The sequence below is a fragment of the Trichosurus vulpecula genome, chromosome 2 (assembly GCF_011100635.1).
Source record: "Trichosurus vulpecula isolate mTriVul1 chromosome 2, mTriVul1.pri, whole genome shotgun sequence".
NCBI classification, from domain to species: Eukaryota; Metazoa; Chordata; class Mammalia; order Diprotodontia; family Phalangeridae; genus Trichosurus; species Trichosurus vulpecula.
Genome location: NC_050574.1, coordinates 178,029,051 through 178,044,401, shown reverse-complemented (window position 1 = coordinate 178,044,401; position 15,351 = coordinate 178,029,051). Strand labels below are relative to the sequence as shown.

Sequence of the window (15,351 nt, the reverse complement as noted above, 5' to 3'; positions counted from 1 at the left end):
CAGGTCCCTTTGGGTGACATTTACCCTGAACTTTTCCAGGGATCCAAGTTCAGTCACCATTGTGGTGACCATGTGCCATCTTCTGGATACCTGATTCTCAGGTGTCCCAGAGGGGTGTGTGTGTTGACATGTCCCAGGGAGAACAAATGGTACCTTTCTCCCAAGCTCATTCCTCTGTTCTTACAAGTCCTCCTACCTTACCTTTTGGGTATTCCACAGTGCCCTGCAGTACAAGGGAGATGATGAGTTCTCTAAATTTCCCTGTGAACAGGTGTTTGTGATGCCATAACTCAAGCAACATAGCTGGCACCTGGTGAAGTCTCCACCTTGTAAAACTATGGAGTGGATTTCCTCTCGGGAAACTCCTTCCCTGGGGGAAGTCATCTATACAGTTTTGGGCAATGGTTTCTGAACTCCACCTATCTCTAATGAATCTTTTAGAGAATCTTAAAAATTATTTTTTAGGGAATTATTTAAGGAAATGGAGTTGTGACTGCAATCTGAAAGAGGGAAGGGAAGGGGAAAGAGAATAAACATTTATTAAGTACTTACTAAGAGCCAGACACTATGCTAAGCACTTTACAAATATCACATTTGTTTGTCTCTATCACCATTTTACAGCTGAAGAAACTGAGATAAAGGATCATATCCTCCGGGTTACATAGCTAGGAGTGTCTGAGGTCAAATCTGAACTCAGATCTTCCTGAATCCAGGTCCAGCTCTCTCTCCACTATGCCACCCAGTGGAATGAAGACCTTCTCTTTACCCTAATCTAACTAAGCGAGTTTATGTCTTTAAATGGAAGCCTGTTGGAGAAAGGGTTCAAGATAGGGATCACTTCAAGGATGGTTCTGGGATCATATTCGGGTAGTTGAGTAGATGTGAACATGGGATTATAATTGACCACTGCAAAGACTGTAGGGGTCTTCTAGTCCAAATCTTTCATTTTATAGATAAAGAAACTAAGACCTGGAGGGGGTAAGTGACTTGCTATGGTCACGTATAGATGGACACTGACAGAGCCAGAATTTGAACCCGGGTCTTTGGTGCTGCGCTCTTTCCATTGTGTCACAATAATTATATGTGTAATACTTTGCATTGCTCACCAGAATGTGTAGGCTGTTCTTGGAAAGTTTTCAGTTAATCAATCAAGTGTTATGGTGCACCTTTTTACCCAGGGCTGTTCTCAGTGCTGTGTGGTTATAGAAGAACTATCAGGCATAATCATTGCCTTTAAAGAGTTTGCAGTCTAAGTGGAGAGACAAGACTGACACACAAAACAACAGGCAGAAATACAAAATGTACAAAAAGAGCCTCTAAATACTCTAAGAGCTTAAAGGAAAAAGAGATCAGGAGATAGAAATACAAAATGTATAATAAGAACTTCTAAATATTCTAAGAGCTTAAAGGAAAAAGAGATCAGGAGATAGAAATACAAAATGTATGATAAGAGCCTCTAAATACTCTAAGAGCTTAAAGGAAAAAGAGATCAGGAGAGGATAGGTACGGTTTCTTTTTTTTCTCCCTTAAGATCATAATTGCCCATTTTTTCCTTTTGCTTTTCCCTTCTCAGGTCCTCCATCTCAGAAAGGTAGAGCAGAGAAGGCACTGGATTCCTGGAAACCAGGAATATTGGATTACTGGATTCCTAGAAACCACCTTTTGTAGAACACTTATGTAGAAAAGGGGATAGTCAGTCTCATACTGAATTGAGCATTATGCCTTACCCAAAAATGATTCTAAACTAGAGAGAGGCGGTGGCTAGGTTCCAGGGAAGAGAATAATTGGGCTAAGAATGGAGAGAGAAACATTTTACTTCCTGTTCCACATCTGAGTCAATTTATGATTCATCTGCCCTTCATATTCCAACTAAGCACACTGATGCCTCACTGACCCACCTTGGATAATTCCTCTCAATACCTGTGTCTCACTTACGTCCTCAAGTCATGACTAAATCATTTCTGCCTTGCCATTGAGTGGGTCTTCCCTGAGCCTGAAAAAAATTGTGAAAAGACTTCAGCTGAATATGATTTCATACACTGTTACTGAAAGACTTTTATATATTAAAATACCCAAGAATGGCAAATATGTGGGGCTATTTTGCTGGAAGAAGCTCACTATGGAGAAATCAGTATCTGTGAAAAGGACCTTTCCTGCTAGTGGTCCTAACTGATGCTGTTTAAAAAGAATAATAGCTAGGTTTACAAAGTACTTTACATATATTAACTTATTTGATCCTTATAAGAAGCCTGTGAAGGAGGTACTATGTTTAACCCCATTTTACAGATTAGGAAACTAAGACAGAGAAATTAAGTGACTTACCCTGAGTCACACAGCTAACGACTGTCTAATAGGATGCAAACTTCAAGTCCGGTGAGAGATAATAGGATCCCTGAAAGTATGGTCTTAATAAAGAAAGACACTATCTGCATCCAGATTTTTTTTTGTTTACACGATAAATTTTATTTACATGATAACTTTGTTGTATATTTAAAAGAAATAGAAAGTTATGCCTAAGAGATTTGCAGCTTCATGAGCAATCATCATTTTATTATACTATATTATGGAAATGCTTGTTTTATTCCATAAATTTAAAAAAATAAAAAAATAGGACACAGAAAATGATTTTCACAACGGATAGCTAGAGGTGTTCAAACAGAAAACTAACTAGGATAGAAGGATAGATAGATAAAGAATTTATTGTGTTGACTAAGTGCCAGAGTGTAAAGAGTAAATGACAATCCTGCCCCTCCTTACATTCTAATGGGGGATGGTAATAAAGGGATGCTAGAAAGGGCAGAGGTAGATGAAAGCTCCTTCCAAGGTTCGCCCAATCAGTATTTACCACCCAATGAAAATTCTGGTAGCTATTATATACCAAACTCTTTGCAAACTCGATCCCGTGAACAATTCAACAGAGGACAGCTCCTGCCCACCAGAAGATGGAGAATCAATCCATCTCCAGGGTAGTCCTCTTCTTTCCTCAATGAGTTCCCCAACTCCTAACCTCATACTAGGAAACTTCAACGTAGATACTGATACCCTGTCAAACACTCTAACCTCGTAATTCTTCCACTTATTCATTTCACATGACCTATTTCTCTGTTTCACCTCAGTCACATACAAAAATGGTTATACCCTTGATCTTTCCATCACCCACAAATGCTTATGAAATGTTCCATGTTCACAAACTCTGAAATTCCCTTATCTGATCATTGCCAGATCATCTGATCTGGTATTTCATTTCCCCTGCCTTGTAACTCTAAACACTGTTTATTTACACTGTGACCTCCAAACACTTGACCCCTCAGTTCTCTGTCAGGGTATCACCCTGGCATTATACTAGCTACAATCTCCTCCTTTTCCCATTTTGATGCCTTTGCAAAACTATCCAACTCTATACTGGTCTCTTGATCCCTTTGCCCTTTTATCATATCATTGACTGTACCATACCAAGCCTCAGCCTTGGATTACCTCCAGCATTTTCTGTCTTTGATCCTACACAATTGCTGCTGAAGCTGTAGAAAATCATGAAACTGGGCTGACTAGGTCTACTACAAATTTATGTTATAGAACCTCAACTCAGCCCTTATTGCTACAATGCAATTTTTATCTCTGTATTTAACTCACTATTTCACTTTCCATAGTGGCTCTTCCAAACTTTTTCATCCCTCCTCAAATGTCCCATGCTCTCCCTCCCTCCATCTTCTTTACTAAGAACCTTACCTCATATTGTACTGAAAAAAGGAGGCCATTTACCAAGAGCAGCCTCTTTGCTCCTCTTCCTCATCTTCACATCACCCAGATGCCTTCTGTCACCTTCTCCTTCTTCACCCTTCTCACATGAAGAGGTGGTCCTTCTTCTTGCCAAAGTACAAATGATCCCATTCCATCCTGTCTCCTCCAGCAGATTGCCCCCTCTATCATCCCTGCTCTCCTATTTATCTTCAATCTCTTCCTGTCTATTGGCTGTTCCCTGTTGCCTATAAACATGCCCATGTCTCCCCCATCTTCAAAAAGCTCTCACTTGATCCATCCATTCTTGCTAGCTATCATTCCATATCTCTGTTGCCTTTTGTGGCTAAGCTCCTTGAGAAATAGGTGCCTCAACATCTTTCCTCTCATTCCTTGACTTTATATAGTCTGGCTTCCAACCTCATCATTCAATCAAAACTCCTGTCTCCTAAGTTACAAATTATCCTTAGTTGATGAATCCAATGGCCTCCGCCACACTAGTTCCTATCTTTCTTTACCTCTCTGCAGCCTTAGGCACTTGCAATCACTCTCTTCTCTCTATGTTTTCAAGACACTGTTCTCTCTTGTTTTTCCTTCTATCTTACTGCTCCTTCTCAGCCTTCTTTTCTTTATTTAAAAATTAAAAAAAAATCTGTCAGTATTTTATTTTTTCCCCAGTTACATGTAAAAACAATTTTTAACATTCATTTAAAAAACTTTGAGTTCCAAATTCTCTCCCTTCCTCCCTCCCTACCCCTACTTCATTAAGAAGGCAAGTACTTGGATATAGGTTGTACGTGTGTAGTCATGCAAAACATTTCCATAATAGTCATGTTGTGAAAGAAAAAATAGATGAAAAACCCTCAAGAAAAATAAAGGAAAAAAGTATGCTTCAATCTATTTTCAGATACCATCATTTCTTTCTCTGGCAATGGATAGCATTTTTCATTAGAAGTCCTTCAGAGTTGTCTTAGATCATTGTATTTCTGAGAATAGTGAAACCATTCATAGCTGATCATCTTACGATACTGCTGTTACTTTGTACACAGTACATTTCACTTTGCATCGGCTCATACAATAATCTCCAGGCTTTTCTGAGAGCATCCTCTCATCATTTTCCACAGCAAAATAGTATTCCATCACAATCACATACCACAACTAGTTCAGCCATGCCCTAATTGATGGGCATCACCTCAATTTCCAATTCTTCACACTAGAAGAGAGCTGCTATATTTTTGTGCATATATGACTTTTTCCTTTTATTTTTTGTAAATGTCTTTTGGGATACAGACCTAGTAGGGGTATTTCTATGATCAAAGGGTATGCATGGTTTATAACCCTTTGGCCATAGTTCAAAATTGTTCTCCAGAATGGTTGAATCACTTCACAATTCCACCAACAGTGCATTAAGGCCCCATTTCCCCCACATCTCCACCATTTGTCATCTTTCTTTATGTGCTATTAGCCAACCTAATAGGTATGAGGTAGTACTTCAGAATTGTTTTAATTTGCTTTTCTCCAATCAATAGCGAATCAGAGCAATTTTTTTTTTCATATAGCCATAGATAGTTTTGATTACTTCATCTGAAAACTGTTCATATCTTTTGCTCATTTATCAGTTGGGGAATGGCTCTCATTTTTATAAATTTGACTCAGTTCTTATACGTTTGAGAAATGAGACCTTTATCAGAGAAACTTCCATCAAAATTTTTTTCACAGTTACTATTGCTAACTGTATTTTCCTCCATCCTATTTCCCCTCTCCTCCTTTTATTCTATTCTCTCCCTCCTTTCACTCTGTCCCTCCTCAAAAGTGTTTTCCTTCTAACTACCGCCCCCCAATCTGCCTTCCTATCACTCTTCTCTCCTTCTCTTATTCCCCTTCCCCCCTATATTCTTGTAGAGTAAGATAGATTTCTATACCCAATTGAGTGTGTATATTATTCCCTCTCTGAGCCAATTCTGATGAAAGTAAGGTTAACTCACTCATCCCCAGCTCCCCCATCTTCCCCTCTACTATAAAAGCTTTCTCTTGCCTGTTTTATGTGAGGTAATTTATCCCATTCTTCCTCTACCTTTCCCTTTCTCCCAGTACATGCCTTTCTCACCCTTTAATTTTTTTTTAGATATCATCCCTTCATATTCAACTCATACCTGTACGCTCTGTCTATACATACTCCTTCTAACTGCCCTAAAAATGAGAAAGTTCTTATGAGTTACAAGTATCATCTTCCCATATTGGAATGTAAACACTGTAACCTTATTAAGTCCTTTATGATTCCCCTTTCCTGTTTACCTTTTTATGCTTCTCTTCAGTATTGTATCTGAAAGTCAATTTTTCCCTTCAGCTCTAGTATTTTCATCAAGAATGCTTGAAAGTCCTCTACCTCATTGAATACTTATTTTCTCCCCTGACGGACTATACTCAGTTTTTCTGGGTAGGTGATTCCTGATTGTAATCCTAGCTCCTTTGCCCTCCAGAATATCATATTCTAAGTCCCCCAGTCCTTTAATGTAGAAGCTGCTAAATCTTATGTTATCTGACTGTGGCTCCATGATACTTGAATTGTTTATTTCTGGCTATTTGCAGTATTTTCTCCTCAATCTGGGAGCTCTGGAATTTGGCTGTAATATTCCTGGCAGTTTTCATTTTAGGATATCTTTCAAGAGAGGGTCAGCGGACTCTTTCAATTTCTATTTTACCCTTCTGTTCTAGAATGTCAGAGCAATTTTCCTTGATCATTTCTTGAAAGATGATGTCCAGGCTCTTTTTCATCATGGCTTTCAGGGGGTCCAAAAATTTTTAAATGATCTCACCTGGATCTATTTTCCAGGTCAGCTATTTTTCCCAATGAGCTATTTCACATTGTCTTCTATTTTTCATTCTTTGTGCTTTGTTTTATTGTTTCTTGATTTCTCATAAAGCTTCCATTTGCTCAATTCTAATTTTTAAGGAATTATTTTCTTTAGTGAGCTTTTGTACCTCCTTTTCCATTTGGCCAATTCTACTTTTTAAGGAGGCTTTTCTTCAGGGAATTTTTGTGCCTCTTTTTTCCACTTGGCCAGTTCTACAGGGTATCCCTAAAATCTGGACACATAGGCAAAAATGCATATTTTGAAATATTTGGAATATTAACAGACCTTAGCCCCCTTGACTTCTTTTTATGGGGTATAATAAGGAGAAGGACCCAATCAAAATCACAGATGCAACACACTTGATCGAACACATAAAGAGTGGATGTGCTAAAACTGATGGCAGTGTGGAGTTATTGCATCGAGTTCACGCGAATCTTGCAAAGCACATCAACCGTTGCATCACAAATGATGGAAATCATATTGAAGATGTTATTTGCTAATATTCCAGTTAAACAAAATGTTGTTGAAAATTTCGTTCATTTCTTTTCTTGAAAATATGCATTTTGCCTATGTGTCCAGACTTTAGGAACACCCTGTACTTTTTAAGGCATTCTCCTCATTGGCTTTTTGTACCTTTTTTACCATTTGGCCTAGTCTGTTTTTTTTTTTTAGTCTGTTTTTTAAGATGTTATTTTTCTCCAGTTTTTTTTTTGTGTGTGTATGTGTGTGTCTCCTTTACCAAGCTGTTAACTTGTTTTTCACGATTTTCTTGCATCACTCTCATTTCTCTTTCCAATTTTTCCTCTGTCTCTCTTATTTGATTTTCAAAATCCTTTTTGAGCCCTTCCATGGCCTGAGACAAATTCATATTTTTCTTGGAGGCTTTGATGTAGGAGCTTTGATTATGTTATCTTCTTAGTGTGTGTTTTGCTCTTCCTTCTCACCATAGTAATTTTCTATGGTCAGAATTTGTTTTCTGTTGTTTGCTTATTTTCCCAGACTATTACTTGACTTTTAACTCTTTGTTAAAGTAGAGCTCTGCTTCTGGGGTGAAGAGTGTACTGTCTCAAGCTTTAGGGGTTTTGTGCAGCTGTTATCAGAGATACTTCTAGGGACCTGCACATTTTCAGTTCTTCCAAGATGGTATCATCTAAGGAGAGGTGTTTACTCCTCTCCTGGCCTGTGATCTGGTCTGTGAGTTACCACAAACACTCTTTTCTGCCCTGGAGTGGCTCCCCTCCACTGTGGCCACAAGCTCTGCTATGCTAGTGCCCCTCCCCGTCCTGGGACTGCCAACCAGGACTGTGACCCTGATCCGAGTATGGACAAAGCAACAGAATTCTGCTTCAGTGCCAGCAAAGAGACCCCTGTAATCTTTTTCTGATCAGTTCTTCAACCCTCTTACTATCTGTAGGCTGAGAATTCTGGAAGCAGCAGCAGCAGCTGCTGCTACTGATTCAGTCACTCCTAAGTCCTGCTCCAAGTTTATTGGGGCCAGGTCTGCATTGGCAAGGCCTGTGCTAGACTGTTCTCCTCTCTCACCCTGGTGCAACAGATCTTTCCTGCTGACCTTCTAAGTTGTCTTGGGCTGGATAATCGTTCCACTCCATCATTTTGGTGCATTCTGCTGCTCTAGAATTTATTCAGAGTCATTATTTAAAGCCATTTTAAGGGGTTTGGAGAAGAGCTCAAGTGAGTCCCTGCCTTTACTCCTCCATCTTGGCTCTACCTCTTCAGCCTTCTTTTCTTCATCCAGGTCTCTGCGAATCATGAATGTCCTACAGGGCTTTGTCCTGGGTCCTCTTTTCTCCCCTTTATGCTATTTCTCTTGGGGATCTCCTTGACTCACATAGATTCAATTATTATTTTTATGGTTATGGTTCTCAGATCTACTTACCTAGCCCTAGCCGCTCTGCTGACCTCTTGTTTCACATCTCCAAATGCCACTTGGACATCACAAACTGAATGTCCTGTAGAAATCTTTAACTGAATATATCTAAAACTGGGCTCATTATCTTTCCTCTAACTCCTCCTTTCTAATCTTCCCTATTAATAGAGGTTACTACCATCCTCCTAGTCCTACTGGCTCTCGATGTAGGTGTCACTATCAATGCCTCACTTACTCATCCCCATATCCAATCTGTTCTCAAGGCCTGTCAATTTTATCTTCATAACATCTCTTAAATATGTCTCCTTCTATCCTCTGATACTGCCATCGCCTTGGTGCAGGTTTTCATTTCCTCAAACCTGGACTGTTGAGCTGGGCTGCTCAGGTTGGTCTGCCTCCCATGAGTCTCTCCCCACTCTAGTCCATCCTCCCCCAGCTATTGAAATGATCTTCCTAAGGTGCAAGTCTAACCATATCACTCCCCTACTCACTAAATTCTAGTGGCTCCCTATCACTTCTAGGAGCAAATTCTGTTTTCAAAGCTCTTCAGAACCAAACCTTCACCCACTCATACCTTTCCAGTCTTCTCACACCTCTTCTTACTCTGAGATCCAATGACACTAACCTTCTTTTTGTAACACAAGATACTCCTTTCTAGGCTCTGGACATTTTCACTGATTGTCCCTCATGCCTGGACTGCTTTCTCTCCTCATTTTTTCTTCTTTTAATAAAAATTATTTTATTTATAATTTATGGAATAAAACAAGTATTTCTATAACACAGCATAACAAAAAAGGCGATTGCACAAGAAACTGAAAATCTGCTATGTATGATTTGCTCTTCCTTTTAAATATACAACAAAGTTATCAGATAAATTTCTTTTTTTCTCCCCCTCCACCCCCATCCTAGAGATGGCCACTATTAGACACAAAGAGGTACATATGCAAAAGTATACTATACATACTTCTATCAGTTCTTTCTCTGGATGCAGATGGTGTCTTTCTACATATGTCCTTTATGGTTTATTTGAGTATTTATAATAGTCAAAATGACTTACTAGCTCAAAGTTGTTCTTAAAACAATATTGCTGTTACTGTATACAATGTTCTCTTGGTTCTGCTCATTTAGCTCTTCATTATTTCATGCAAGTCTTCCCATGTTATCCCTCCTCACCTCCACCTCCTGGCTTCCTTCATGTCCCAGCTAAAATTTCACCTTCTACAAATGATTCTCCCTTCCCACCAATTTTATCCTATATATATCTTGTTTATACATAGCCATTTGCACGTTGTCTTCTTTAATATGTTATGAGCTCACTGAGGCCAGGGCCTGTTTTTTACTTTTCTTTGTATCCCTAGCAGTGAGCACAGTGCCTGGCACATAGTAGGTACTTAAAATGTTTATTGACTGATATTGACACTGAATCTATCTCAGTCTCAGTTTTCTCATTTGGAAAAATGGGGATAATAATAACAGCTAAGCAAAATGATTGGCAAACCTTAACCAGCTATGTAAATGTTAGCTATTATCAGTCAGCTATGTGGCCCATTGGACAGAACTCTGGACTTAGAGTTAGGAAGCCCTGAGACACTTACTAACTGTGTGGCCCTGGGCAAGTCGCTTAACCTAGGTCTATAAAATGAGAATATCTATAAATGGGAATTATCTATAATTTTCTATATAATAATTATCTATATCCCAGGGTTGTGAGGACCAAAATGAGGTAGCTTACGTAAAGCTATCTTGTAAACCTTAAACACTATATAAATGCTAGCTCTACCCATCTTCCTGGAATTTTTTCTCTTGTTCTTTTAACATTTTGTGGCTACTAGGGTAGTACTTAGCCCGTCTATATGCTAACTCCTCATTTCCCTTCCATTGGCCCACTTTTTTGGTCATCTGTGTAAAGAGTGAGAAACTTTGAGACCAGAGAGACTAGAGTTCAAATCCCATCTCTGACCCTTATGGTTGGGTGGCCATGGGTAAGTCAGCTCCCCCTTTGAACCTCAGCCTCTTTATCTGTTCAGTGGAGACACTCATAGCATCTACCTCACAGGCTGTTGTAAGGATCAAATGAGGTAATGTATGCTAAGTGCTCTACAGACCTGAAAGCACTTTATAAATGCTAGCTCTCATTATTTTATGGCACTTCTTCATTGGCTAATAGGGTGCAGCCTATTTGCATCCACTTGGTATTTCTCCATCGCCTTTTGGATCTCCTGAAATGCTCATTCTTCTGATCGTGGTTTGGAGACATGTATCATTATGGGGAGAATATTGGTAATAAAAACATTGGGTTTTGCTTAAGCTTGGGATAATGTACAGTGCAACAAAATGTCTCAGATACGGTCAAGTTTTATCTCCTTCTCTGACCAGTTCAGTTCCAGGCACAGTTCATTATATAGCTATAGTGAGTGTCTATATATATGTGTGTGCATACACACGCATGAAAAATATGTAAATATACATACACATATCTATATAAATATATCTTCATATGTACATACACACTCACACACATAATATATGTGTATATATGTATGTGTATATACATATATATACGTATATATATATATATATATATATATATATATAGAGAGAGAGAGAGAGAGAGAGAGAGAGAGAGAGAGAACTGCTTTTGCATGTGTTTATTGCTATTGGGGCAATATGTGCTTTTCATACACATTGTCTTTTTTCATTATAGGTCACCAGGGATATCTCTGCTGAATAACCATGGGTCTTCACTGAATAGGCCTTGTTTTGGCCTAGACTCTTATGCTGTCTGTACAATGTAATCTGTGAATGGGAAAATCAATAGAATTTTGTTATCCATAGGAGAAATCTCTCTTTTATATGGACTCTGTACAAGATACCATCTATGACACTAAGGAATACATAAGATAAACATGTTGCCCTCTTTTGTTCTTGATCCTTAGTAAGCAGATTGCTGAATAGACTTGTCTCCATGATACCCTCTATCCTGGGCTCTTCTATGTTATTAAATATGAAAGGGAATCACCTCATTTGAGAAGAGCCTAAATTTAAGGCTGTATTTTGCTTGACTGAATCAAATGCTTTAAAAAATGAACACAAAATAGGTACACCACAAACTTTTGTAACCCTGTTTCTACCCCATGGTGGCACAGCTTTCCTGAGGGATAGCCTTTCGAGTCCTGATTGGTTGAGAGAATACTGAGTCTTGATGCTGTTTGAAGGAGAAGGAACTTGCTTCACTTTGTTGGAGACAGTTTAAAAGAGATTCAAAGAGGCAAAGTATGAACTTCTGAATGGTTAATGGGAGTCTATATGGTCACAGACAGTAGGGAAACAGGCTCCCATCAGTCCCTTGACTTCCAGCACTTGCAACCCCTAAGAATGGATTTCCATGAGTGAGATTATTTCTTTCCTCCATGTCCAAACTGATGTATTTTTATCTCACTTCCAGCCAAAGACTTCCTTTGCTATAGTGTGTTTTTGGCCTATTCCTATCTGATTAACTTCTTTGACTTCTGTATAGTGTTTGGCTTGGATAAATATTTACTCAATATTTGTGATGGCTTTTGTGTAATTAGCATTTGGTGGGAAGGTGCTAAACTAGAGAGTGTAAATTAAGGACTCCTTTATTCCCCTATTCCCTCCATCCTCCCAAGAGTGATCAGTGATGAAACCTTTCATTCTTAACCTAGACATATACCCTGAGATTAGCAACGTTTGAATGGTGGCAGATAGATACAATTCTAGCCCCCGTTGGAGATTAGAGGAGAATATGCCTGGATCTTTCCTGCCCCTCCCCCAACTAGGCTACGGACAGTGCCATCATAGCTGTACTCATACTATATATAAAGGTATGTAGAGGTATGTCAAATCCCCAGATCATATCTGTCCATGCCACCTGGGAGTAGTGCCAACACATTTGAGCTATGAATGAGGCAAACATATACATATATCTTACATGTAGAGGCAGGCCCACTTCTCTATAATTAATTTGTTTGACTCTGAAGATGTAATCTACTGTAGAAAATTATCTGTGAATGCTTTCCGGTTTCCTTCTCATGTTTTCATCAAGGATACCTTTGATATATGCATAGATCACTCTCATAAAGATTTTTAAGGGGATGAAACAACAGACACATGTTCACAATTGCTGCTGGGTTTTTTGGCTGCCTTTTAGTGGTAAAAAAATATCATCCGTGATGTTTCTATTTTTTTTGGAATATTACCCTCTGTCACGTTCCTAGACTGTTACCCTTTGGAGGACAGAGATCATAGGATTATAGACCTGAAAGGGACATCTGAGGGTCATTAAGTCCAATGCCTCTCCTCCCTTCCCCTCCTCCTTTCTCCTTCTCTTCTCCTCTCTAGTTTCTTCCTCTCCTCTATTCTCATAAACTCTCCTTTTCTCTTTCAATTAATTCAATAAGTATTTATTAAGTTCCTACTATATGTCAGGCACTGTGCTAAGCTGAAACAAACATTTATTTCCTTTCCCATGCCTCTTCCTTAATTTAAAAGAAGAAAAAAAGCGCCTTATTTTGCAGATGAAAAAAGTGAAGCCCAGGGAAGGGAAATCACTTACCTGGGTAATAAGAGGTACAGCTGGTATTTTAATCCATCTTCTGCCTCCAGGTCCAGTATTCTTTTTAACATACAACACTGCCTCATATCCCCAGTGTTTGCCGTGTTAATTAACTTTATTGAATTACATTAAATACGGAAGAGGAAACAGATCCTACGTTTAGAGCTGGAAGGGCTTGTAGAGGTCGTTCAGTCTAATGCCGTCCTTTTACAGATGAAGAACTGGGGCTCTGAGAGGCTATGTGACTTGCCTGAGATCCCTCAGGTAATCAGTTGTAGAGCTGGGATTTACATCAAGTTCCCTTGATTCAAAATTCAGTAATTTTTTCAATTTACCATGCTGCCTCTAAAAGGAATAATTATAATTATTCTATTTAGCTCAAGAGAGCATAAATTGAATAAATAGTCATAAATTACAAGGAGGTTGGTTTCAGCTCACTGGGAGGAAGAACACTCTCTAACAATTAACTCTATCTGGCTGTGTAAGCTCAACTCCTTCACAGGCTTTTGGCCCTCTCGCGTCAACTCTCCTTCTCCAACTCCACCACCTGGCCCTCTGTAATCATGATGGAACAGACCATCTCCTTTGCCAAGGACTTCCTGGCTGGTGGACATTGTCACTGCTATCTCCAAGAGGAGGTGGCTCCCATCAAGAGAGTCAAGCTGCTGTTGCAGGTACAGCTAGCAAGTAACAAATTGCTGCAGATACGCTGTGGAAAGGCACAATGGATTTTTATAGTCTGAATTCCAAAGGAACAAAGGCTTCTGGCTGGGTAACTTGGCAAATATCACTAGCTATTTCCCCATCCAGGCCTTTAACTTTGCCTTTAAAGATAAATAAAAGCAGGTGTTTTTGGAAGCAGTGGACAAACACACAATTTTGCAGGTAGTTTGCTAGTAATTTTGCCTCTGGTGGTGCATCTGAAGTCGCTTTTCTCTGCTTTGTCTACCCTTTGGATTTTGTGAGAACTCTCTGGCAGTTGATGTTGGGAAATCTGGCCCTGAGAGAGAATCCAAAGTCCTGGGAGAATGCCTTGTGAAAATCACCAAGTCCGATGGAATTCATGGCTTATATCACAGTTTCAATGTCTCAGGGTAGGGTATTATTATCTATAAAACAGCCTACTTTGGAAGCTATGATACAGGAAAAAGTAGGCTCCCAGATTCTAGGAAGACTCATATTGTAATAAACTGGCTGAATGATTGCACAAATAGCGATGGCTGTAAGGTGGTGAATGATGTAGTCTGGGCGCAAAGTTCCTGATATCATGTACAATGGGACACTTGACTGCTGGAGGAAGATTGCTGATGATGAAGGTGGCAAAGCTTTCTTCAAGGGTGTTAGAGGCATGGGTGGATCTTTCATGCTTGTCCTGTATGATAAATTGAAGAAAATAATCTAAGAAAAGATGGAAAAGGTGAGTAGAGATCATGTAGAGTACTTAACCATACTTAGCATTTTGGACAATTGACCTTCAAGAAACTCCTGTTGCCTTTTTATCTAGGCCAGATCATGTTTGTAGAGGAGTCAGGGAAAGCTCTTAGAAAAAGGGACTCGTTTATTGTGATTTATTATTCACACAATGGAATTGTTGATGATTCAGTGTATTGATTCTATTGGTTTTTGGGAAAATAACAGTTACTGTGGGTCCAAGGAGGCAGATCAACTTAGATTATCTACTTTAAATGATATTTTACAGGACCATAAATTTGTATTTAAGTATTTATTGGGGGGAGGGTGGCTAGGTGGTGCATTAAATGGAGCACTGTCCCTGGAGTCGGGAAGACCTGAGTTCAAATTTGGTCTTAGACATTTACTAGCTGGGTGACCCTGGGCAAATCACTTGACCTTGTTTGCCTCAGTATCCTCATCTGTTAAATGAGCTGGAGAAGGAAATGGCAAACCATTCTAGTATCTTTGCCAAGAAAACCCTAAATAGAGTCATTAAGATTGTACATGACTGACCCCCCCAATTTTTTTAAATCATGTTTCCCATTTGTACTTAAACACCATATAGACTATTTTGCACGGATGACCAGTTGGCAGTTATGGTGATCTGTGTTGGGCTTTCTGTTGTAAAACAGTAAATACCCAGAACACTCTAAAAAAAACCCCAAAACAATTAATGCTATCCCCCAAGTGGAATTGCCTGGCTATTTTTTGAAACAATGAGCTTTCTGTTTCTTGGGGGGTGGTATTGAAGTGAAGACAGATGACTTCTTGGCAAGAATGTTGCATTGCTCTGGATATTAATTAAATGACCTTTAATGATCCTTTTCAACTTTAAGATTCTATGA

General features: G+C 39.1%; 1 pseudogene; it reads left to right on the top strand.

Moving 5' to 3' along the window:
* Positions 1-13,617: 13,617 nt before the first annotated feature.
* LOC118835845 lies at positions 13,618-14,456 on the top strand (annotated as a pseudogene).
* Positions 14,457-15,351: the final 895 nt, after the last annotated feature.